At 37.7% G+C, this 24661-nt stretch overlaps 1 pseudogene; it reads right to left on the bottom strand.

Annotated features, from left to right (window-relative positions):
• Positions 1-4662: 4662 nt before the first annotated feature.
• Positions 4663-5257, bottom strand: LOC118853165 (annotated as a pseudogene).
• Positions 5258-24661: the final 19404 nt, after the last annotated feature.

The following is a 24661-nucleotide window of genomic DNA, read 5'->3' as shown; positions in this document are numbered from 1 at the left end:
CTACAGGAAAATAGAGGGAATGGAATGGGATAAGAGAAGGGCATAGGTGGTGATAGAATGGAAGGCAAATTGAGGGAAGGAATAATCAGAATGCACACAATCTTGAGGTGGGGGAGGGGAGAGAAGGGGAGAAAATTTGGAACTCAAAATCTTACGGAAGTGGATGTTGAAAAATAAAAATAACTAATACAAATAAATAAATAAATAGATGTAGGAATGAATAAATAGATGAATGAATGAATGAGTGAGTGTGTGTGTGTATGTGTGTGTGTGTGTGTGTCTGTGTCTGTGTCTGTGTGTGTAACTGGGAGGGGAAAAAAGACCTAAGGATATGGCATATATACAAGTTATTATTCCCAAAGCAAAATGTTGTGAACACTTCTATTTCAGTAAATAGCAGTCAGGTGACTTTTTTACAGAATCATAAATGTGGAGCTAGATGGTTCCTTGGAGAACATTGAGTCTACCCTCCTTCATTATGCTGATAAGGAAACTACAATTCAAAGAAGTTGTGTCTTGCTCAGGGTCAGACAGATATTAAATGTGTGAGACAGGATTCAAATTTCATCTCCTCCTGATGCATTCCTTTGCACCTCCTCCACTATACCCCTCTCCCCCACTGTCACTTCATTCTGAAGCCTCATTCCAACTGTGGAATTTACACATTGGATGTACTGTATGCTCCACTTCTTCAGCCTCTCCCTCTTATTGGATGGTTCCTCTTCATACCTCTATAAAAGAAGGATACTCAGGCCAGCCAGTTTTCATTCCTTTCCAGGCTGCACTCCAGACTCCCTTCACCATTCCCCTTCTACCTTTGTCTCCCCCATATACCCAGATTTTTGGTTTCCTTTTATGAATTGTCTTCCCCAAAGGAATGCATGGTGTGTGAGTGCAGGGACTTGTCTTTTTTTTCCTACTTGTGTTTGTATTCCAAGAGCTTAGCACAGTACCTGGTACACAATTAGTATTTAATAAATGTTTGTTTACTGACTTGACTGATCTCAAGTGCAATTTGCTCTCCATTAAACTATAGCTGACATTGATTTTCTTTATGCCGATTTCAACTGAATAAATACGTGGAAGGCGTGAGAGGGGACACCTAACATGACCTCACAATGCTCTGAAGCGGTTCTACCTCTCCTTCTACCAATATCAGACAAAGAATAGCTGGGGTTTTCAGTACACCCAATACCGCACTGCCATAGACTCTTGGTCCAATGGAACAGAGGGCAAGCATACACCTCCTTAGCTTTGAGCATCACTGCAGATGCTGAATCCAGGGCAGCCCTTTGTTGTTGTTGTTGTTGTTGTTCAGAGTAACTCTTGGTCTTACCGAAGCATGATCACTTTCTGGAGTTACCCTGTAGCATTCTTAGGCATTGTTCAGCAGGCTCCTACCCCCTACAATTTCCATCAGGCAGCCTCCAAGTTTGGCTTCTAATCTTATGGACCCTGATAAAGAAGTCCCAAGAAGCCATGCTTCCTCAAGGTGTAAAAGTAATGCAGAATGAAAGAGGATCTTGCTTCTGATTTAATTGGGCTTCTTATCTTCCTTGCAGATTTTATGTACTGAATTCCTTAGGTGTTTTCCCCACTTTGTTTCCAGTTATCACAAACCGCTGAATGTCTGAGCTTTCTTAAAACAATCTTTAATTGCTCTCTGTTGAACCTGAACCATAGCAGCTATCAGAAAAGGACAATATGGTATGACCTCACTCTCAGTAATATTGCCTTCATTATGCATGATGGGGGAAAGGGTGTTAATGTTACCACTCCAAATGAGGTGGGGGGAGGAATCATGCCTGTTTTTAAACTCTTGACTTTATCAAATTTTGTTACTGTATTTAGTTCAAAACAGAAAAATTCCCTTCCTTTCTTTTCCTTTCTCTTCTTTTCTTTCCTCTCCCTTCCCTTCCTTTCTTTTCCTTTCCCTTCCCTTCCCTTCCTTTCCTTTCCCTTCCCTTCCTTTCTTTTCCTGTCTCTTCCTTTCCTTTCTTTTCCTTTCTCTTCTTTTCCTTTCCTTTTCTTTCCTTTCCTTTGCTTTCCCTTCCCTTCCCTCCTTCTTTCTTTCCTGCCTTATTTCCTTCCTTCTTCCTTCTCTCACCCCTCCTTTCTTTTTCTTTCTTTCCTTTTCTTTCTTTTTTCCTTCCTCCCTCCCTCCCTTCCTTCTTTTTTGTTTCCTTCCTCCCTTCCTTCCTTCTTTCCCTTCTTCATTTCTCCCTTACTTTCTTTCTCATATCTCTTCCAATTCCTTTCACAAAAAGAAAATGGGGAAGAAAAAGAAGTTACAGAGGTTTTTATCCTCCCTTTGCTGTTTTAAAATCTTAATGGTTACAGAACATCAGAACAAGATGGGGAGCGGTTGTGGATCAAAATGCAGAGCCAGCATGCGGCTCAATTTTTCTTGATATAAAATATGACCTGCGCAAGCACTGGAGTTTATCACAATGGGAGAAAGGCAGCAGGGTGTCTTGTGGTGCCTGCGGTAAAAACAGGGAGTAAATGCTAACTGAAAAGTATTAAAATAGGTCAAAATGACCTGGTTGTGCCTTGGCTGGTGTCAAAACATTCAATGCTCCAATTTAAATGTCACCAGGAATTCTTTCCTAAGCAAGACAAGGTGAAGACTTCTAGGAGAGAAAGTGATAAGAGGAAGAAAAAACAATGCTCCAGGGAAATAAGGAATGGGGGAAATCAGCAGAGAAAACAAATTAAAGGTGGTAAGTGCTTGGAGACAAGAATGTCTCTGCTGTCCCTGCTTTGGAAATAAAGGGTCAAAGGATGAAACTACAAGATGGAGAGGAAACATCTCTTTTTTCTAGTCACAGAATCACAGAACATCCAGAGCTGGAAGGAACTCTAGCAGCCGTCTGGTCCAACCCGTACCTGGAGAAAAATCCTCATTCTCATATACTCAACAAATAGTCATCCAGCCTTTGGTTAATGATGTCCAGTGAGAAGGCCCATTATATCCTGCAGATGTGCATTTCCACTTTAGATGGCTTTCATTGTTAGGAAGTTTGTTAACTTGTTTTGCTGATACAAAGCCTAAAGTTGCATCTTTGAATCTTCTTTTCATTTCTGATTCTGGTATGTGAGGACAAAGGGAACAAACCTAATCCTTCTTCCAAGTGATAATCCTTCTTGTATGTGAACATAGCTATTGTGCATCTCCTCTCCTTTTCCCCAAACTCATTCATATGTGTCATCCTCATGTGATATATACTCAAGTTCTTAGACCATCATGAATGGCTTTATATTAGAGTTCTCAATTTTATCAATATCCATTTTAAACTATATTATCTAGAACTGAATACAGTACTCCAAATGGAATTTGACTAGGGCAAGATAGAAAGGAATCACATCACTTTATTTTTGGAAGTTCTGCCTCCAATGTAGGCAAAAGTTACATTAATTTTCTTTTAGGTTTCCATGTTACACTGCTGACATATTGAGCTCACAGGCTACTAAATCCCCCAGATCTTTATTTTAGAGGAACAGATCCCTAAATGTGCCTGTCTGATCTTGCTCATCAGGACCTATCCCAGAAGCTGATTCTAATTACTGGAAATGCAATTTCTCTGCTTCTCTTCATTATTAGCCCCCTCAGAAAATTACTATCCAGTCATATTAGAAATCCTAACATGATCTAGAAGTGGATATTTTATTTTACGAAATCCCAGTAATTCAATCAAATTCAGTTCAGTCAACGATTATTAAGTAACTACTACATATGTTATTGCATCATTCTATGCACTGGGAATAGCCTAACTGGAGAGAATAAAGGTTGAACATTGTAGACCTCCTCGCTGATCCTCCACCACATACGGAGGACTCTAGGAATTCACCTAATGATTTTCCATTCAGCTGATGATTTCCTGGGCTTTGTGACAGTCAGAAACTCACCATTCTGCAAGAAGAAATCAGCTCTGAAACTTTCATTTCATCGTTGTCTCCTTCAGCATGCCCCCAAGTCCAGTAATCTTCCCCAGCAACCCCACCTCCACCCCTGATTTCCTGCTTTTTTCTGTTGTCTTCCCTTTTAGATTGTGAGCAGCTTGAGGGCGGGGACTGTCTTATGCCTTTCCTTGTATCCTCAGTGCTTAGCACAGTGTCTGACATAATAGGCACTTAATAGATGTTTATTGACCCTGACGAAGATGAAATTCAACATAGTCCCTGCTCTCAAGGACCAGATTGGGGCATATTTAAAAAGTCCGGGGTAAAGTGTTTGAGTTTAAACCTATAAGGAAGGCAGTAAAAGTTTGTGAACAGGGTTAAACACAGTTTACTACATACTTCCAAGCAGTCGATCTTATTGTGAAAATAATAATAAATATAATAATTATATGATATAATAAATATACACACATACATACAATCATTCATGCATTCATTTAAAATGTCTGCTATGTGCCTGGCACTATTTTAGGTACTGGGGGTAGAAAGACATGAAAATATCCAAGGTCCACAGTCTATTGGGGGTAACAACATGTAAACAACTTTGTGAACATGCAAACTAGGTACAAACAAGCTATATAAAGGTCAAATTGCAGATAACCAATGGAGAGAAAGCACTAGATTTTTTTTGACAGTCTGTCAAGTTTTATTGTATAAGCTGAATAGAAGGGAACTATGTACAGAGGATATAGGGGAGGATCATTTCTTAGTCTCCTCCTCCTTGGAAATATTCTCGATGTGATCTCCTCTTTCTTAGCCTGCAGACGCTCTTCCTGACGCTTTCGTGCTTCCTTAGTCTTGGACCGGCGAGCTCCAGCCTGGTCAGCCAAGAGCTTCTTCCGGGCCTTGTCTGGATTCAGTTTATGAATGTGCTCCATGAGCATTCGCTTATTCTTGAACACATTTCCCTTCACCTTTCAAGTATAGGCTGTGGTACATATGGAGGTCAATCGTTTTTGGATTCCCGGTATCTTCGGAGGATTCGGCACAGAATCCACATTCGCCTCATCCATGTCACCTTCTCAGGCATACGAGCACTGGCAGTAATATTTCTCTTATCAATACCCATGTGCCAGTGCTTCCATCAAGCCAGAGTATTTTTCCGGCATCTGGCACGAGAGTGCACAGTATTGGGCTACCAGATGATCAGCCCATTTTTAATCAGCTTCCTGATCTGCTGATGGGAATTGGCGTTGGGAATTTCATTGGTCTCATTGGGGTCAAGCCATGCCTTCTCCTTTCCACGTGGAAGGACACTAGAGGCAAGCCTCTCATGAAGCCTGAGCGTACTCATGGCGGCAGCCACAGCACGGAAAAGGAAAGGAGAGGGAACAGGCCCCTCCCATTAACAGCCTAGCGGAGAGACCATTGGACCGAAAGCACTAGAATTTGAAAAGGATTTTAACTGCGAATTGAAGGAAACCAGGAAAGCCAGGAGGCAGAAAGGCAGAAATAAGGGGGAAAAATCTAGGTATTGGGAACAGTGAAAAAAACAGTGTTTGGAGATGAAGTGGCTTCTGCAAGGAACATCCAGTAGGCCAGTATCACCAGATGACAAAAAAATGCGTGTGTGTATGGGGGGGTGTAAGAAGACAAAAATAGGGTGGGGGAGCAAGTTACAAAGGATTTGGATCACCAAACGGAGGATGTTTTTTTGAAGCTGGAGGTGACAGGGAGCCATTATAGTTTGTTGAGCAGGTGTGTAGTGGTGGAGGGGGGGAGGGGGAGTGACTCAGCCAAGCTTCCCAGATCAGTCATAAAGAATCAACCCCAAAAGAGTAACCGTGAACCTAAGGTAATATACAGTAACTAATGAATAAAATTTTCATAGGTTGAATAATGTTAGGGTTTCTTTCCCCGAACCCTTTCCTCTTCTCTCTCCATGTCTGAGGATGTTTCCTTTCTTTCAGATTAATCTTCAGAATCGAAGGATGGGATAACTATGGAGAGGGTTTAGGCCTACACAATCTAATCCCAAACTCTTTCTAACTTTATGAGATATTACTCTTCCCACACTCTACAATTCAGCCAAACTCACCTTCTCTCTGTCCTTCACACATGACATTTTATCTCCCACTTTCATACCTTGGCACTAGCTGTCCTCCGTGCTTGAAATGTACTTCCTCCTTCCCTCTGCCTCAGAGTCTTTCTCCTCTTCTAAGACAACTTAAGGACTATGTTCTGCATGAAACCCAGAAACAACTTAGCAAACCTTCACATCTGAGGTGCTAATCCTCCCTTAAAAACCCCATACACCCCGGCTTTTTAATAAATCTTTGAATAAATGAATAAATGAATTTATGAATAAATGAATGAATTGTGACAATCATTATCACCTGAAGTTATACCACATTATAAATACAGAAGCTCAAATTTGTAAATCCTGAACAGCCAATTAGAAGTCCAAGGACTTGGGTCAGTGCTCAAATCTTTTCATCATTACAATTTTTCCAAAACAAACAAGCATTCCAATGTCTTCTGTCACATAATAATATAACCTTGGGTCACTCTGGCTTGAATCATGGTGATGATCTGCTACTGCTGCTCTATACTCACGAAGCAGGGCACTCTTCCAGGCTGGAATTGCAGAATAGCTTTGTTCTCACATCGTGTACTCTGTATATTTTATTAAAAGTCTCCATGGAGGGCATGGCTAAGGTTAGTCATGGCATAAGTGTATTTGTGTGTAAGTGAGAAGTGGAGGAAAAGACTCTTTTTTCCTGCACCTTCAGCATCTCCACTGACAGTATTTTAAGACAGAATAGAAAAATGCTAAATTCTAGGAACAGAATTGCTCAGGGTTAAGAAGAAGCTGGCACAGGATCCACGACACTTAGACATAACTTTAAAAATCTATTTTTCAAAGAAACGAATAGAGTGGAGGACGATATCAAGTCTACCCCCAAATTGGTTTGAAAGCAGAGGAAGCAGTGAGGACACTTAGAACAACATGGAATTCAGCCTTCTCCATATCTCCAGGCCCATACTTCTGGTTGCTAGAACAAAAGCTGAATTACAGATGGGCCTACAGAAATTGCAAATATAAGAGAAGCAAGTTATTGGGGAAAGATCCCTGGAATATAGGCAGAATAAGATCTGGGCCCTAGGCCCAGTGCCATCTTTAAATATAATTGGGTCAAGTCATATAATGCATCTGAAGCTCACTTTCTTCGTTAGCAAAATAATATAATAATGCCTGAACTATGTGCTGTATTGCCTTGCTAATATACATGCCATCAGGAGGAAGAACACTGTCACTGAATCAAAACCTCCTTGGTCTAGATATTTGGGGACAGGGAGCAGAAATAGCATTATATCTCCCACCAGAATAAAGTCTCAGGTAGGGGGAAGTAATGATTTGTGTGATGGGACTTGAGCTTTGAGGACAAAATAGGAAGCTCTTAATTAAACTGGCCTAGTGTTTAAAAGAAGGCAACCCCTCTACATTGAATATGGTAGGGAATTAGCTCCTAGAAGGTGGAAGGTGTGTGTTTTTCCCTGCACTTGCAAAAGAAACAAACCACAGGGAAGCTAGATAGTATTTTTGTTGGCTACACAATATCCCTCTTCTTTCAGCCAATTTAAGGACCATCCCCCTAATTTTCCTGTCCCTGTGCACTGAGTGGTTTTGGTAGTTAGTGTTTTGCCCTGTGGTGGATACCTAGAGGTTGTTTGGTTCACCAACAATTTCTCTGAAGCTAGAATCAAATAAAGGAAAACATGTTGATATTTAGAGCGTCAAGTTAAGGAATATTGAAAATGAAAGTTTGTATCTGTCATGGTAATAATGATGATGGTGGTGGTGGTGGTGATGATGACAGTGACCAATATTTATATGATGCTATGTGCCAGGCACTGTGCTTGGAACTTTAAAATTATTGTCTCATTTTATCCTGAGGTCAACCCTGGGACTAGGTGCTATTATTATCCCCATTTTACAGATGAGGAAATGGAGGTACAGGTTAAGTGACTTGCCCAGGATCACAAAGTAAGCAAATATCTGAGGTTACTTTGGAACGTGGGTCTTTCTGACTTGAGATCCATGCTCTATCCACTATGCTACATAGCTGCAGTGGATTTTCGAAGTCAATTTAGGGACTTTTAAAAAATGAATTTACACTTTTTTTAGTCTGATACAATGATTTCATTGGGAATGGAGAACTGTGGGGATAAAAACTTGTAGTATATAGTTTATAAGGGCTAAGAATTTTTAAATAATTGCCAAATGCCATGTATCTAGTATATGTGAAGGAAAGACTCCTAAACTCCTAACTCCAAAATTGAGTTTCTATGCCCTATGTCATACTGACTTTCATGTCTGTAATGAACTAAAAACTTCACACAAAGTCCATGCAGAACCTCCTTTCCATTGTAGCATTGCTAATAATGGAGAATGCTTATTTTGAAGATCAAAATTTGGATACATGTCCTGGTTCTACTATTTTCCAGGTGAGCAATCTTGGGTAAATTACTTCACTTCTTTGGGCCTCTGTTTCCTCATCTTTAAAATGCAGGGGGCAGACAAAAATGTTCTCTAAGTTGCCTTTTTTCTCCATCTTCTGTGATTTTGTGAAATGAGATAGCATGAAGGGTTCTAGGAATGAGAAAGTCCAGTTTTGCCAATCAACTCTCCTAGAACTGTTTACTATTAGCCAATGGAGTATTATAAAAGAATTGAAAACATATGCTTAATTCTTTGAAAGAAAAAGGAGGGGGAAGCTGAGATGCTTCTGTCCCAAAGTTGCTGTGTCTTAAAAGATGCATATGACTGCATGGTATGTGGCCACCTAACTAGGCAAGTAAGGGATGGCTTTGAAGTTGATTTCAGCACGGACACTGTCCACTAATGACAAGATGGGTAATTGTGAAAATAGAACAAGTTTTAAAATACCTTGGAGGCACTGATGATGGTTAAATTTTTCTGTATCTGTGTTTTTTAAGTGGTCATGATCTACACTAGCATAAATATGCCCTATTCAGAATGATTTGTTTATCAAGACTGCAAGGAATTCACGGTTTATTCCCTTACAGGCACTCCTCCTGATACAGACCCAGATCACAGACTCTCAAACTTAGGAAACAGCTTTCATCAGTTGAGATGGTGATATTCTACATTGCCCTGTGGCCAACCTGGTGAGGAACGTACCCAAACTTAGCCTTTCTGGTCCTCAGGTTACACACAGACTTTCACCACTGTAAGCTCAGTAGGTTCTACCAGGACACTTGTTTCATTGTTCATTGTCAGAGACCTTGAGAATCTATGCACTGTGCTTTGCTAAGGCATCAGAAGCATTGTAGGAAGGTTTTGGTGAAAGTCTTATTGTTGCATGGATTTTCCCCAAAACTGTACTTTCTCCCAATTCCCAAAACATTTTAAGCTTTTTTTTTTCTGTTTCATTGGATCATAGAGGTAGAGCTAGAAACTGTTTTAGGGCTATTTAGTCCAGCCCCCCTCATTTTTACAGATGAGGAAATAGAGGCTGACTATGATTAAGTGATATGCCTACAGTTGCACAGGCAGGTGAAGCATCAGTGGCGAGATTTGTATTCAATTCCTCTTACTCCAGGGATAGTGCTATTTCTACAGTATAGCAATAACATCTCATCTCCTTGATTTAACATTACTAGTCCCAAATACTTGTTAGAATTCTTGGAGCTCTGTTCTGCGAATGTCTCTCTGAGCATCATTTTTGGACAAAATATATTTTCCTGAGTTGTCATCTTTTCTTCCCCTTTCCTCATCCATCACAAAGGTCTCTAGGTCACTGCCCTAGGGCCAGTACTGCCAAAAGCCTAAAAAACAGGCATGAAATGGAGAAATTTTCTAGAAAACATACAAACCCAACTTGGTGCCTAGCATATGACAGATAATCAATGTAAAAAAAAAATTAAAAAGCATCAAAGGTTTTTTATAACAAACAAAAAAAATCTGACTAAAAACTCCACAGAGACCAATGATTGATTGCAGAAACGTGACACTGATTTGATTTCCTTTAAATGGTGATATTGCAACTTTAATCAAAATCGAATCAAATGGCAAATAATAAATCAAGCAGTAGAGTTCACACCCGAATGAATAAGCTATAATGGCTAAGAGGATTTCTTTTTTAGAGGTAAACAAGGTTGGAAAACTGTTAACTATTTTTCATTCTTTGCTTTTGCATTTGGTGACAACCACACACACACACACACACATAGACATACACACAGAGGTTACACGGGCTAAAACTGTATATATTGTTTGGATAAATTCATGCGATGACAGTTCCATAATGGAGTATTAAGGAGAAGTTAGGAGTGTTCAGGGTACATCCCTAGAGTTTGAGGTCAACAGACATAAAACAGTTAGATGGTATATAATAAAGTGCTAAATTCAATATAAACAAGTCCCCAAAGACAAAACTTCTGCCTTGAAAATAGCTTTTCTCTTGCCTACTCTTATATGTGCTTTCGGCGAGGGAGGACAATGGCCCCCTCTTTCTCTTGGGAGCCTTGATCCCTCTCCCTTCCTCTGAGTGTGTAGAAACTCAGCCAGTCTGCTCTGCCTGCTGTAGCTTTTATACCACCACTTCTTCCCATTTTTACCTATTTTTCTTTCCCCTCTTTGTTGAATTTTCCTCATTTTTATTTAATCAAGCCATGTAGATTAGTGGGAAGAGCCCTAAACCTTGGTTCTATGTCTAGCTCTTCCAGTTGTCATTTAACTGTGTTTTAGGCATTGAATATCTTTGGGTTTGTTTTCTTTTCCGTAAAATTTTGAGAATTTTCTCTCTTCTGTCTGCCTCATAGTATGCTTGGGAAGATCAAATGGGATAATGGATGTGAAAGCACTTTGAAAAGCACAAAATACTGAACACAGGTAAGTTATCACAATTGCTTCTGTTACTATCATCACTTACCATTATTCCTACTGCTGCTAAATAGCTAGGCTAGCTAAACTCAGAAAGGCTCTTCATTAAAAGTTTAGAAGCTTGGATTGTTTGTTTTTTCTGGCCACAGAAACTCACAAATTGTAAAGCAAAGGCAGAATATCCATACTAAAGACAGTATGGGTACTGAAGAAATATGAATAAAATATTCATTTCATTAAATAAATAAAAAGGCAGCCCGGTACAGCAGATAGAAATCTGGCCTAAGAATCAGGAAAATCTGGGTTCTGTCACTGCCCGTTACATACTGGCCACACTACTATGGACAAGACATTGAACTTCTCACTGCGCAAGACAGCTCTGAAAGACTATATGACAGAGAAGGTGCCACTTAGCACCTTACTGGTAGCTGTTTTCTCACCTGGCTTCCCCATATTAATGAAAGCATAAGGCCATCGCCTTATCTTTTATTCCATTACGTATAATAAACAACTGTTATAATTTTCTCTTGTTTCCATAGCTAGAAATAAAGAATAATCTGAAACGCATATTCAGCATTGAGAGGGAAACTACCTCCCGTGCCTTTTCTCTCCCTAGGCCCTGCTGCCCACCCAATTCCAAAGAGTGTGGACATAGAAATGCCTAGAGAAATAAGGGACATTGATAAGTTCCAAACCATTTCTAAAAGACATGTTATCTGTATGTCTTTTCCAAAAGAGAAAGGCAACTATATCACAACAGCTCAGAGATTATGAGTACACAACAGTTTGCCAAAGACAATAATGTAAAGGACAAACTCTGTTCAATCTATATCAAGGCCTGCTCTCATTGGCCCCCCCCAACCATATCTTCAATTAGTCTCAAATATATACTATTCACTCAATGTACCAACCGTATTAACTCTATATCAGTTGGCTTTCTATTTTCCATACGCTTTTTGCTTCTGATTCCCCTTTCTTTCCACCAAGACAAATCCTGCATTCTTTAAAGCCTACATTTGAACTTCCATTTCCCCTATGAAGCTTTATCTAAATGCCCAAGAACACAATATTATTTCTTTCACTTCTCTGAATTTTTAGAATATTTATAATATGTATTATACCATCTAATACTTGAGTCTACATGGCCTTAAAATTCACAAAGTGATTCAAATTTAGGTTTATTTGTTTGCCCAAATTATTGTGCATTCTTCAGTGGTGGGAACCATGTCTTCCACTTCTTTCTTATATCTCTTAACATCTAACACAGGGCTAGAGATACTCAAGGTGCTTAATAATTCCTTTGGCTTAATTCAAACCTATATCCATAATCAACCTACACACACACACACACACACACACACACACACACACACACACACACACATATAATCTATAGGAATTTTTTAAAAAGAGCTCTTGTATTTTTATTGTATTCTAACTACATGTTCCAAGAACTGGAGGACTCAGTTTTTCCTATAATGAGGACAATAATGAGAGGGTGCACTTTCTATTAATTACTGTTCTAGTCACAGAATAAGAGGATTAACCCCTATTCAAATCCCCATTCCTTGGGGCTCATCCATCAGTTTATATGAAATTCTAAGTTAAATGATCTTTTCTAAAACATGCCTCAAATGGTAATGCCAAAAATCGGTTGTCTAAAGAAACAGTAATTTTCTTTAAAAAAAAATAAAGCATAACCTTGGAGATAGATTTTCTTTGCCTATTACATTGCTTTTGGGGCTGTAGGATGGGGGTGGGATGATTTGGAATAAACATGTGTGTGTATGTATGTATGTATGTATATATGTGTATAGTATCCTTTTCACTGTGTAAGAGAATGTTACATAGACCTGTGAAGAATTCCTGCAATTATCTGCAAACATCAAATTTACTCTGACCTATTCAGATTTTTCTTTTGTTCTTACTTATTCTTATCTACCTTTTTATAGCATTTTCCCCTTCAGAGATTACATTATGAACAATCCAGAGAGAGATACAGAGAGAGAGAGAATGAGAGAGAAAAAGCCAGAGACATAGAGCAAGACAGAAACAGAGAGACAAAGGCAGAGAAATTGAGGCATCAATAAGACATTCAATATTCATTAATTTGAGATATCTTTAAATAATGAGATACCTCAATATGAAGGTGGGAATAAGGGAGCATGAATAAATATATATTTTACCCATATGCATACATGTACACACACACACACACACACACACAAATATGGCAGTAGAATGGTGCTGGAGAAAGAATGCTGGCTCGGGAAGCAGAGGACCTGAGTTCAAACCCTAGATCTTCTCCTTACTATGTGTGATAAACTTTTCAACCAAACACCTCAATACTCATTTGATAGAGCTTTTCTTTCTAAATATCCCTAGAATGTAGCATAGTCCCTGGCACACAATCCACACATATGATTATACATACACATGTGTGTATATCCATGTGTATGTGAATATATATGTATACACACATGTACATAAACCTGAACACATATACACACATATTTTTTCTTTGTGTATATGATTGCATAAATATAATATGTATACATATATAATGAATACATATATCTTTAAATAATCAGAGATTAAATATGCATATATGTGTAACATATATATATTATAAATATATGTACCTGGGAATATACATATATATGTGTTGTTATAAATATGTTTGTATTTACATAGTATTGTAAATGTATTTATCATAAATATTTTCTTCAAGAGGACCATCAGAAGGTGCCAGATATGTCAATTACCAAATAACATCACAAAAAAAAATGAACTTGGCTATATCTTAGAAATTATGGAATGATTGGATGCAATATGATAATCACTTCCTTATTATCTACCTGAGCGTGGTCAAACCCAGACTTGTTATAGAAAGGATAAAAATATCAAATTATAAGAAAAACAACAAATTAAAAAAATAAGGCATGCATTTCCACTGCAACCTGAGCTATTTCCTTGGCATTGGCCAAGTGGGTTAAGACAGGGCTGTAATCCTGCTGAAGTCATTTGCAATTGCCATGGAAGACGATGTCCTACAGAGAAAGAAAAAAGGAGAGGGATTTCCCACAGACTGTGAGGGCTTCCAGATGCTTCTTATTTGCAGGTCATATCATACTATTTGAATGAAGCCTCAGAGCTTTGTAGAGCCTTCTCAATCAGATATGTGATTACTCAATAATGTTCAACCTAACCATAGACACTATAAGAACACTTATGTCTAATAAACTACAATGGATAAGCAGTTGGATATAGTAGATCTTCAGGACAATGTGGCCATGACTAAGCTAGAGCATATTGATTCAATAGATTTACAGATGGAAAGGAATTTATAAGTCATCTAGTAAAACTCCTTTTTGCAGATGAGGAAACTGAGGAACAAGAGCACTAAGTGACTTGTCCAGGGTCACATCAATTAAGAATGACATAGAATAAGTAATTCAAAATACGTTGTAAAATAAATATATGAGAAGAAAATTGCTGACAGTAGATTAAGAACCAGCTTTGGCATCAGGAAGACCTGGTTTCAAATCTTGCCTCTGATACCTGCTAATTATGTGATTCTGAGCAATTCATTTAACCTCTCAGTGCCACCAGGAAACACTTTAAGCATTTCTGGTTCAATATATTTGCTGATTTATGTTGGCAGGAAGATATACCATACCAGGAATTACCTGTAGCAAAAAAAAACAAACAAACAAAAAACAAAAAACAACTGCAGGACTGGATCAAAAGACATAATACTAACAATGGGAGAGAGACAAACAGGATGAGAAGGCATGGAGAAACTGTGAAATGCACCATTGGTATGACAACTTAGACTGATGTTATCACCATTTTATTAAAGATCAAAAATAAGTTGCTTTGTATATCTCTCCCATTTACTGGGTATCTATAGGTCATCATTCATTGAGGAACACTGGGTAATTTAATAATGATGTTGATTAATTTTAAGAAGCACCTCCTTGAAGCCCTGAGATCAACCATAAAATTTAGTTTATCCCCATAAGTGCTGAGATGAAAGGATAAATCCAAAACACACCAGACCAAAAGGAAGGCATAGGGATATACCAACTAAGAGTCTCAAGTTCTAAAAGCTGAAGACAAATTTTTTTAACATTTTTGGGGAGCATTCATCTCCTTGTTTTATGTACTTAAATATTTTCTAGGAGCCTTCAAAAATAACAAACAATATTTCACAAAGGAATGAAAAGAAATGCTGCAGAGAATGAGCCTTGCAGAAAGATTTACTTGCTGCCAAACTGAGCTAGATCATCTAAAAAAAAAATTAAGTGAAGTTTATTGAACAATAAATGGATGTAAAATGTGAAGAGCAAAGTCAGGCTTTTGCAAATGATTCTCAACAGTACATTTCATTCTCATAATCACATAACTGAAAATCTTAGAAAATAAAAGATACCATTGTAGTCATGGTTCTTTGATTATGGAAAAGCAAAATGTAACTTTGAATCATAGGGGCAGTGAAGTGGAACAGAGTATGAAGTACTAGTTCCAGAGTCAAGAAGTCCCGAGTTCAAATCCAGCCTCAGACGCTCACTATGTGAACCTAGGAAAGTCACTTAACTTCTCTTTGCCTCAGTTTCCTCATCTGTAAAATGAGGATAATAATAGCACCTCTGTTCCAAGGTTGTTGTGAAGATCATATGAGATAACAATTGCAAAGCACTTAGCACAGTGCCTGGCACACAGTAAGCACTATATGAAGTTTAGCTATAAAATGATATTAATATTACTATTATTATTATTACATATTTTACTATAATGAAGAAACTTCCTTGATTTGTTAAGATCATAACAGAATTCCTTGATAGAAGCACGAAGATTACTCATTGAAAATTCTCTCATTATCAAAATCATAGAAAGAGTAAATAGGGGGATATATGATTTCTAAAAGTTGCTGTCATTGTTTGGTTGTTTTTAGCACTGTCATGGATAAAGGGCAAGCTTTGGAATGTTGAAGACGAAGATAAGGAGGTAATAAGAGGAGAGAAGGTCCAGAGGCAGGGATAAGCATGCTGAATTCAGTGGGATGTTAGGAGGAACTAAAATGTTCTATATTAGAGATAAGGGAAAGATGAGATTTGACTAGGAGGCTAAAGCATTTGGGCTTGATCAAAAGGTAGGTGGGAGCTGATAGAAGGACAAAAGTTGGGGAGTACCATAAAAATGGTAGGCCAATGCAATTTCTGAATGATAAAAAGTCCACTTGGCACTGATTCATAGAGAATACTGGTTTGTTCATTTCATTAATTTATAGGAAAACACTTTTTATTCCACTATGATGATAACCTTGACTTTTATTTTAGTGCCTCTTTATTGCAGGAAAATGAGAAAAGGAAGAGTAAAGCTACAGACATGAATTGGTCTGTTGCTGCCTCCAGAATCATGTTATTAGAAGTCCTGGAGCTCAAAATTCAGGAGGTATTTACACTGGAGAAAAAAAGATTACTACTAACTATGTCTCTGCCCCCAGGCAACAACCTCAACAGCAGCTCTTGTTTACTTTCTAACAGTGGTAGGGAAATGTCATTTTGAAAAGGCTAATTGCCAAAAACCCACCCCACAACAACCTAATTTTAGAACCTCCAAAAAGTAACAATTTCATAAAGCTGCCCAGCAGTCTGCTGTTTATGTTCTGCAACAGAAGCCTATAGATAATGAAAGGAAGATTTTATACATCTTTGTTCTCTGAAGCAAACCACAACATTTGCTTTGTCCTGCTTTGCATTTGGTCTTTTGCTAGAAGATGCCTTTTAATGCACTTTGAACGCATCACCATCAAGGCTCAGAAATGGAAAAAGACTAGGCTCTAAAATACAAAAAGAAAGCAACTATAATAAGACAAATTTCTAAATATCTCAGGTTCGTAATTTCTCATCTAATTTCCACCTACTGCCTTCTGAAAATGATCTAAAACCGAGCAAATATCACAGAGTTTAAAAGTCACATGGATTAAAACAACCAAACTTAATTCTCTGATGGCATCTGATAGTTTGCAAATTGGAACTTTAAAAGAAAGACAATTTTAAAAGCCTTGAAAATCTTAGTGAAAAATGGTTCTGAAGACTTTTTGGGAATCCAAAGCTTAAAAACACAGAAGCAATCACTCAAATGGTAGCAAAATCAGAAATTCATTCAGATAGGAAAACAAGCAAAAATCCACTCCTGTTTAAAAAAAAAAAAGTAAGGAGGGATAGAAGATGGAAGGAGAGAAGAGGAGTGGGATGTAAACTTCAGTTTTGCCAAATTTGCTTTTAAAAGTATTGGTCCTGCAGCAGCTAGGTGGTACAGTGAGTCTGGCCCTGGAGTCAGGAGGACCTGACTTCAAATCTGGCATCAGACACTTTACACATTTACTAGATGTGTGACTTTAGGCAAATCACCTGAACCCAATTGCCCTGACTTCCCTCCAAAACAAAAAAAGTCTTTGTCCTAACAGACTATATCTGGAAGTAAATTATCAGCTTTGCCACTTGCCCCAGGAAATGGGAGCCATTGTTATGAGAATGTTAAATGAAAACTATGCTTTCCCACCAGATATCCAAGTTACAGCAGGACAGATCCAAATGTAGAAGCATGAATGTGCATACATACCAATTGCATCTGAGTATTTGTTTTCCTTTTACAAGCTATACCTTATCTTCTTTGAAAGATGGTAAATCACATGACAAGAGGAAGCTCTCTAAACTTGATATTTTCAGCCAATACTAAATTTATCAGGATTGAAAAAATAGAGACAGACAGACAGATGTATGATAGATTGTCCCTCGTTCTTGGATTAATTATTGATTATATTTTTGGTATTATTGTTGACGCAGCTTGTTTTAAGGACTCTGAGTTTCTCTTTAATCTTAGTGCTCTCCCTCTGAGGATATCCAAATGTCTCCTGAGCTATCTTGTTTGTACACTCTGTTAGCTTGTTGTTTCACTGATTGGATTGCAAACTTCTTGAGAGCAGGGATTGTTTTCTTTTCTTTTTTTTGCCATTCTTTGTATCCCCAGGGCTTAGGACATTGCTTTGCACGTAACAGGTACTTTATAAATATTAGTTCATTGACTTTTCCTAATGCCTTAAAACTGCCTAATACCTGAAAATGCCTGAAGCTGGAAAATATCTTTTTAGAAGTTCTTGCATTACTAGCTCACTACCTGACACTTTTTTAAGTTCTAGGTGCCTTTTTAACTACATCTGAAACTAAAACGTGTTTATGTGTGTGACATATATCTTTGAATGCATTTGTATGCTTATGTTCTTCAGTTCTTCTATCTGTGTATTTCAAGCATACATACTCACATCAAAATATAAGAAATCTGACAAGAATAAGTAGAACACAGGTTATTACAAAAATGTGTGCATGGTGAATTATGGTAAGTGGATTAATAGTTATCAAGGACATATGAGGCTTAAAGAAAGAAGTGGGGTGGTCATGTAGTGAAAGGAAGGAGTGCCAGTCAATTTGATTGATACCTATTGTTGGGTAGATCCTCGATGGAAGATTTATAGAAAGACATGCACAAAAATGACAATGGATGTCATATATGGGTTGCCTTCTTTAGGGGGGAAGGCAGTGCCCGTATCCGTAAGATCACAGATGCAATTAAGTAAATAATATGCTATTACCAATCTGAAGTGTAGAGATTTTAAGCATTGGATTAGAGGACAGGCATGGAAACAGTGTGCACCAAGGCACAGAGATGTTTGGGAGCATGTCAAGGGAAAGAGCCAAAGAGAATGGAAAAAACGGCATCTACCTTAGCACATATCCACTTTTCTCATCGGTGGAATGGGTACAATAATGATGGGTACCAACTTTCTGAAGTTGTTACAAGGAAAGTGTTTTACAAACCACAATATTTTATAGAAATGTGAGTTATAATTTGATGATTAGAATCTAGATAGTATATATCATTCTACCTAACAGATACAATTTGCAATGACACCATAAATATATTTCATAGCAGAATGAATTTTCCTTTTCCTGAATTCAGATTGAATCATAATCTATGATAAATCATAAGAGTGAATCTACTAATCAAAGAATAAGACCACAAAATTGTGATTTTTCATTAATAGTCTTGCAACAAAAATATTTTTAACAAAAATTATCTAGCACAGATTGCACTGGTGAAAGATTTACTATCCTTGATGCTGGGGGTGATGGCAGCAGTTTCTAGACAATATATAAATGACAGAATTTACCTTTATTTCCTCACCGTAATATTCAGTTTTCTTCAGTGGTTGCCAACCTCCTCAAAAATGTTGAAAACCTAACCAATTGATCACCAACACTTATGTATATTTCCACAAAGGAAACAGCCACCCCGAACATATGGCTCCCAATCTGCCTCAAGAATACATCTTGTAATATTAAACTACTAAATGTAGTTTCCACAGTGAAAGGTGATATATGATTACTGTCACCAGACCTTTGATTGATTATTGATTGTAATCATCTGCTCCCTTCCATGATGAAACCAGCTATAACTCCTCCATGCAGTGACTGATAACTCGAGGTCCCTCCTTTCCAAAGGCAACATATGCATATACAGCTCAAGACAAATTACTCCTTGACAGCAGGGGATGGGGGAAGTAGCAGAGGAGCCACTAAAGTTTATTAGAGGCATAATGATATATTGTGCTCAATGTCTGTATTCCATCTACACATAATGAGGTCAGAACCAAATTTAGAATGGGGAGCCAACATGCCAGGTAGTCTAGCTGGCAGCATGTTTGCCAGTGAAGTTACACAATGTGATACATTTGACAAGGCAAGTCCAAATTATTTTATCAAGGGAAATGAAAGCTTGATGATTCTTACACTTGAAAAGTGAGCCAATAAAATTTTGCATGCTTAAAGTTCTTGGTCTATCTCAGTTAAAATTACGAACAAATAATAAGTTTCATAATGGGAAAGAAAGTCACATGCCTTTGGGCATCTAGTAAATTTGTCATTAGTGTCTAGCAGAGTCTTTCAAAATTAGGGAATGTGTGACAGAGCCAAGATAGTGGAGTACAGGCAGCTGAACTCTTAACAATATTCCCTTCCAAACAACTTTAAAATAACTGCTTAAATAAATTTTGTAATGTCAGAAGCAACCAAAGGTCAGACTAAGGCATTTTTTTTTCCAATCTAAGGAAATTTAAGTGGTTAGCAGGAGAAGTCTGGGGTGAGTGCCACCCTGGGCACCAGCACCAGCAGCAGTGGATGGTCTTAGAGATGGCTGTGACAGTAGAAGCAGTACTATCAGACACTCTCAGCTCAGAGACAATGGTAAGGGGGATGGGCAGCTGATCACAAAGGAACTGTGTGTCCAAGTGGCACTAATTGGAATCTCTATTGGCAATTCCATGGCTATCAAAAACTCTATATGCAGTTCTGGGTCACAGTTGTAGGAGAGAAGAGTGCTTGTGGTTGGTCACAGGGGAACAGGGGCCCTGGACACAGTTCCATTGCAGAGAGGAGTGCTAGCATTTGTGGTTGCTGGAGAATGGGGGACTTAGTCACAGTTTGAAGGCCAAAAGGAGTACTAGCACTTGTAGCTGCATGGGAGCAAGGATCTTCCTGGGTAAAACACAGAGTGCTGAACAGAAGAGTAGTGACCACACCTCTCCTTTGACCTTATCAACTTGAAAGCAAGAAAAACTTGCAGAATCCCAGAAGAACTCTGAAAATTGTAGCGCATGTGCGTGCACAAATTGGAGCTTTACAAAGTGCCTCCTCACCCCTAGGGTGGGCAGAGCCTAACTTTAACATAAAGTTCTAAGTCAAGAAATAGAGTGGAAAATGAGCAAACAACAAACAACTTGACCATAAAAAGCTACTATGGTGGCAGGGAAGACCAAGAGATAACCTGAGAAGAAGAGAACAACATGAAGACACCTACACCCAAAACCTCAAAGAAAAATGGTAATAGAACCTAAACCCAATAGAAAATTATTGGAAAAATAAAAGGAAAGAAATGAGAGTAGGGAAAAAATTAGAAAAAAAGAAATGAGTGATAAAAGAAAATTATGAAAAGAGAATTAACAGCTTGGGAAAAAAGCACAAAAATATTGAAGAAAATAACACCTTAAAAACAGAATTGGTCAAATGGTTAAAAAAGGCACAAAAATTCACTGAAGAAAAGAATTCTTAAAAAAAAGCAGTATAGACTAAATGGAAAAGAAAGTACAAATACTCACTGAAGAAAATAGTTTCTTAAAAATTTGAATTGGAAAACTGGAAGCTAATGACTGTGTGAGACATCAAGAAACAACAAAACAATATCAAAATATTAAAAAAAAACAGAATAAAATGTGAAATATTTCATTGGCAAAACAACTGGCCTAGAAATAGATTGAAGAGAGATAATTTAAGAATTATTGAATTACTTGAAAGCCATGACCAAAAAAAGAGCTTATTTCAAGAAATCATATTTCAAGAAATCATAAAGGAAAACTGTCCAATAGATTGAATCCAGAAGGTTAAATATAAATTGAAAGACTCTACCAATCACCTCCTAAAGGTGATCTCAAAATAAAAGTTCCAGGAATATTATAGCCAAATTCCAAGTCAAGGAGAAAATATTGTAAGCATTCAGAAAGAAACAATTCAAATATCTTGGAACCATAGTTAGCCCCATACAAGATGTAGCAGTTTCCATATTAAAGGAAAGGAAGGCTTGGAACATGTTATTCCAGAAGGCAAAGGAGTTGGGATTACAACCAAGAGGCATCTATCCAGCAACACTTATTATAAGTCTTTGGGGATAAATAGACATAGAATGAAATAGAGGACTTCCAAGCACTCCTGAAGAAAAAACCAGTGCTAAATAGAAAATCTGGCATTCAAACACAAGACTCAAGAGAAGCATAAAAAAGTAAACATCTAAGAATAATCATGACAGACTCCTTAAAGTTTACATTCCCAAATGGGAAGATGATACATGTAACTCCCATGAACTTTATTATTATTAGGAAAATTCCACATGGAGAGAACATGAGTGTGAGTAGATTGTGTTGGGAGGGTCTCGAAAGGAAATGGAAAAAGACCTATGTCTACAAAAATATTTATAGCAGCACTTTTTGTGCTGGCAAAGAATTGGAGATTAAGGGGATACTCATCAATTGGGAATGGCTGACCAAGTTTTGACATATACTTGTTATGTAGTATCATTGTATTATAAGAAATGATAAAGGGAGTGGTTTTAGGAAAAGAAAAAAATGGCAAGACCTATGTGAAAAGTGAAGTGAGAAGAAGGGGTAGATTATTACACATAATTAGCAGCAATGTTATAATTATTATCAACAGTGAAAAAGTTGGCTATTCTGTTTAAGATGCTAATTCAAGATAATTCCAAAAGACTTATGATGAAAAAATGCTACCCACCTCTAGAGAGAGAACTTCTGAACTCTGAGTGAAAATTGAAATATGTTTTTTTTCATTATTTTGCTACTTTTTTCAATATGGTTAACATAGAAATATGTTTTACATGATTTCACATGTATAATTGATATCATTTTGCCTGCTTTCATAGTGGGTAGGGGAGGGTTGGGAGGGAGGAAATTTGGAACTCAACTTAAAAAGAACTTGTAACAGCAATGCTGCTTGCAGCTGCTACTAAGGTATAAGACCCAACAAGACTAGCAACAGGAGCTGCCAGCACAGGTTCATTGATCTGCTTTTCTAAGGAAAGCAACTTTAAGGGGTTAACAATCTCACTTTAATCAAACATACCTATATCATTCACTTAGTTTAGGGGAAAAAGCCAACACCTTGGACTTCAGAGCAAATACAAATAGAAATTACAAACAGAAAATATCAACAAATCGAATAACAATTCAAAAAAACAGGCATTATCTGATCAAGACATCACATACATAGTTACCAAAAAGAGAAGCAGCAACATCTGGGTTTTCTTCAAAGCTAGGGGGGCGCTCTTAACAATGGCTACCCAGAGTCTCCACACCAACACTCTTCCAGTGAGTGAGAGCCCCAAACAAAATGCTAACCTCTGAGTTTACACACTCTTCTTAGGGCCCCGAAGGCTCCATACCTAATCAGCAAAAGGATGTGGGCCTGGGGCTTTGCACCTAGTAACACTTAAAGGCACGTGATTACTTTAGAATTCTAAAAGAGAAAACAGTAAAAAAAAATGCTCCACCTTAATTAATATTACAGAACTTCCAAAATAAATAAATGATAAATTTTGCAGGGGTAATAGAAAATCAGGGAATAGCTTCAATTCTTGATGTTAGAGAGAGCTTTTCAAAATAGAAGACTTCTTTTTTCATGTTTCTTAATACCTTATACTTGTTCAATTTGTATTCACGATAGTTTCAGGTAAACATGGTCATAAATAACAATATGGGCCTAAATAGTGATAAGCTATTAGTCTAGTTCTTTCTGCCTTCCTTTCTTCACATCTCCCACTTTTATCATTTCATATCTAAATTAGGCAGGTAGGGGACTCATGGAACTGTAAGAACTTTGACACAATACAGAGTAGAGTCATTCTTTTCTTGCAAATACAACTACTTGGGCTGGGAACTTGTTGCCTTAACCTTTGGTGGATTACTCATTTTTTTTTTAAAGAGAAAGAGCTTCCCACTCAAGTCCTTTCAATCAGTGGATGATGAACAGTTTTCAACTTTTGCCTCCCCCTGTAACTGCTACTGAACAGACAATTGAGCTCCCTGAAGCTGCCTATAAAATTGACATTTGCTTCACAAGAAGTTCATTTTAAACTACATTAGTGTTAATATTATTCTATGCTTGGAATAGTCACTGAAGTCAACATTTTGTGATGGCTTCCAGAAGTCAATTTGGTATAACTAAAACGCCAATTGGGAATATTGTCTACTCACACCAGAGCATGATAAATTCTCAAAAGTAGCCTTTCTTTATGGTCAGAAGACTAACAGGCAAGAAAACATGCAACAATACGTTTTTTTAAAGTAGCCTATGTTATCCTAAATCAAAAATTTTTAGGGACAAGTGCCATTTTCTACCTTTTATATCTACCTTCAAGCACATTTTCTTTGCCCTGCTTCCCCTTGAACCCAAATTTTGACACATGATGATTGCATGAAACATCCTCACTTTTACCTCCACAAAAGACGCCAATATTCTACTGTGAATGGTATGAGCCTATTTAGCAGAGGTAGTCATGGAAATGAGGGAAGCTTATAGAAAGGGAATGTTACATAACAGATTGGAGTTGGTTTGTGGGTTTTCTTTAATAATTTTTTTTAGAGTGCAAAAGAGCGATACTACCTTGATTCCACCTTGGGATGAAGAATGAGGAGGCTGTTCTTGTCAGTTGGGGAGATACCAGCAGAATCACCAGTTTATATGGTAGATGATGACAATAAAGGATCACGAAAAAGGAAGAAATTGAAAGAGTAAAGTAGGAGTGTAGGTGGCAAAAGAGAAGGAGCTATTTTGGGAGGGCAGGATCAGATGAAGCTTGAGGAAAAGACATTTTGAAGTTTGGAGTAGAAGAAAATCTACTAAAGGAATTGGGGGAGGGAAGGGGAGATACAACTCAGAGGATGGGAAAGAGAATGAGATAATACTTCTAATCAGTAAAAAGGTATTTTATCTCTTGGCTTCAGGCATTTTCCCTATGTCTTCCATGCCTGGAATGTTCTCCCTCCTCATTCCCATCCACTGGATTCCCTGGTTTCCTTTAAGTCCAAACTAAACTATCATCTTCTACAGGAAGCTTTCCCAAACCCCTCTTAATTCTAGTGCCTTCCTTCTCTTAGTTCCTATGTATCCTGTATAGAGCTTTTATGTACATAAGGGTTTCCACCTTGTCTCCCTGATG

The sequence above is a fragment of the Trichosurus vulpecula genome, chromosome 1 (assembly GCF_011100635.1).
Source record: "Trichosurus vulpecula isolate mTriVul1 chromosome 1, mTriVul1.pri, whole genome shotgun sequence".
NCBI classification, from domain to species: Eukaryota; Metazoa; Chordata; class Mammalia; order Diprotodontia; family Phalangeridae; genus Trichosurus; species Trichosurus vulpecula.
This window is presented reverse-complemented; position numbering and strand designations above follow the sequence as displayed.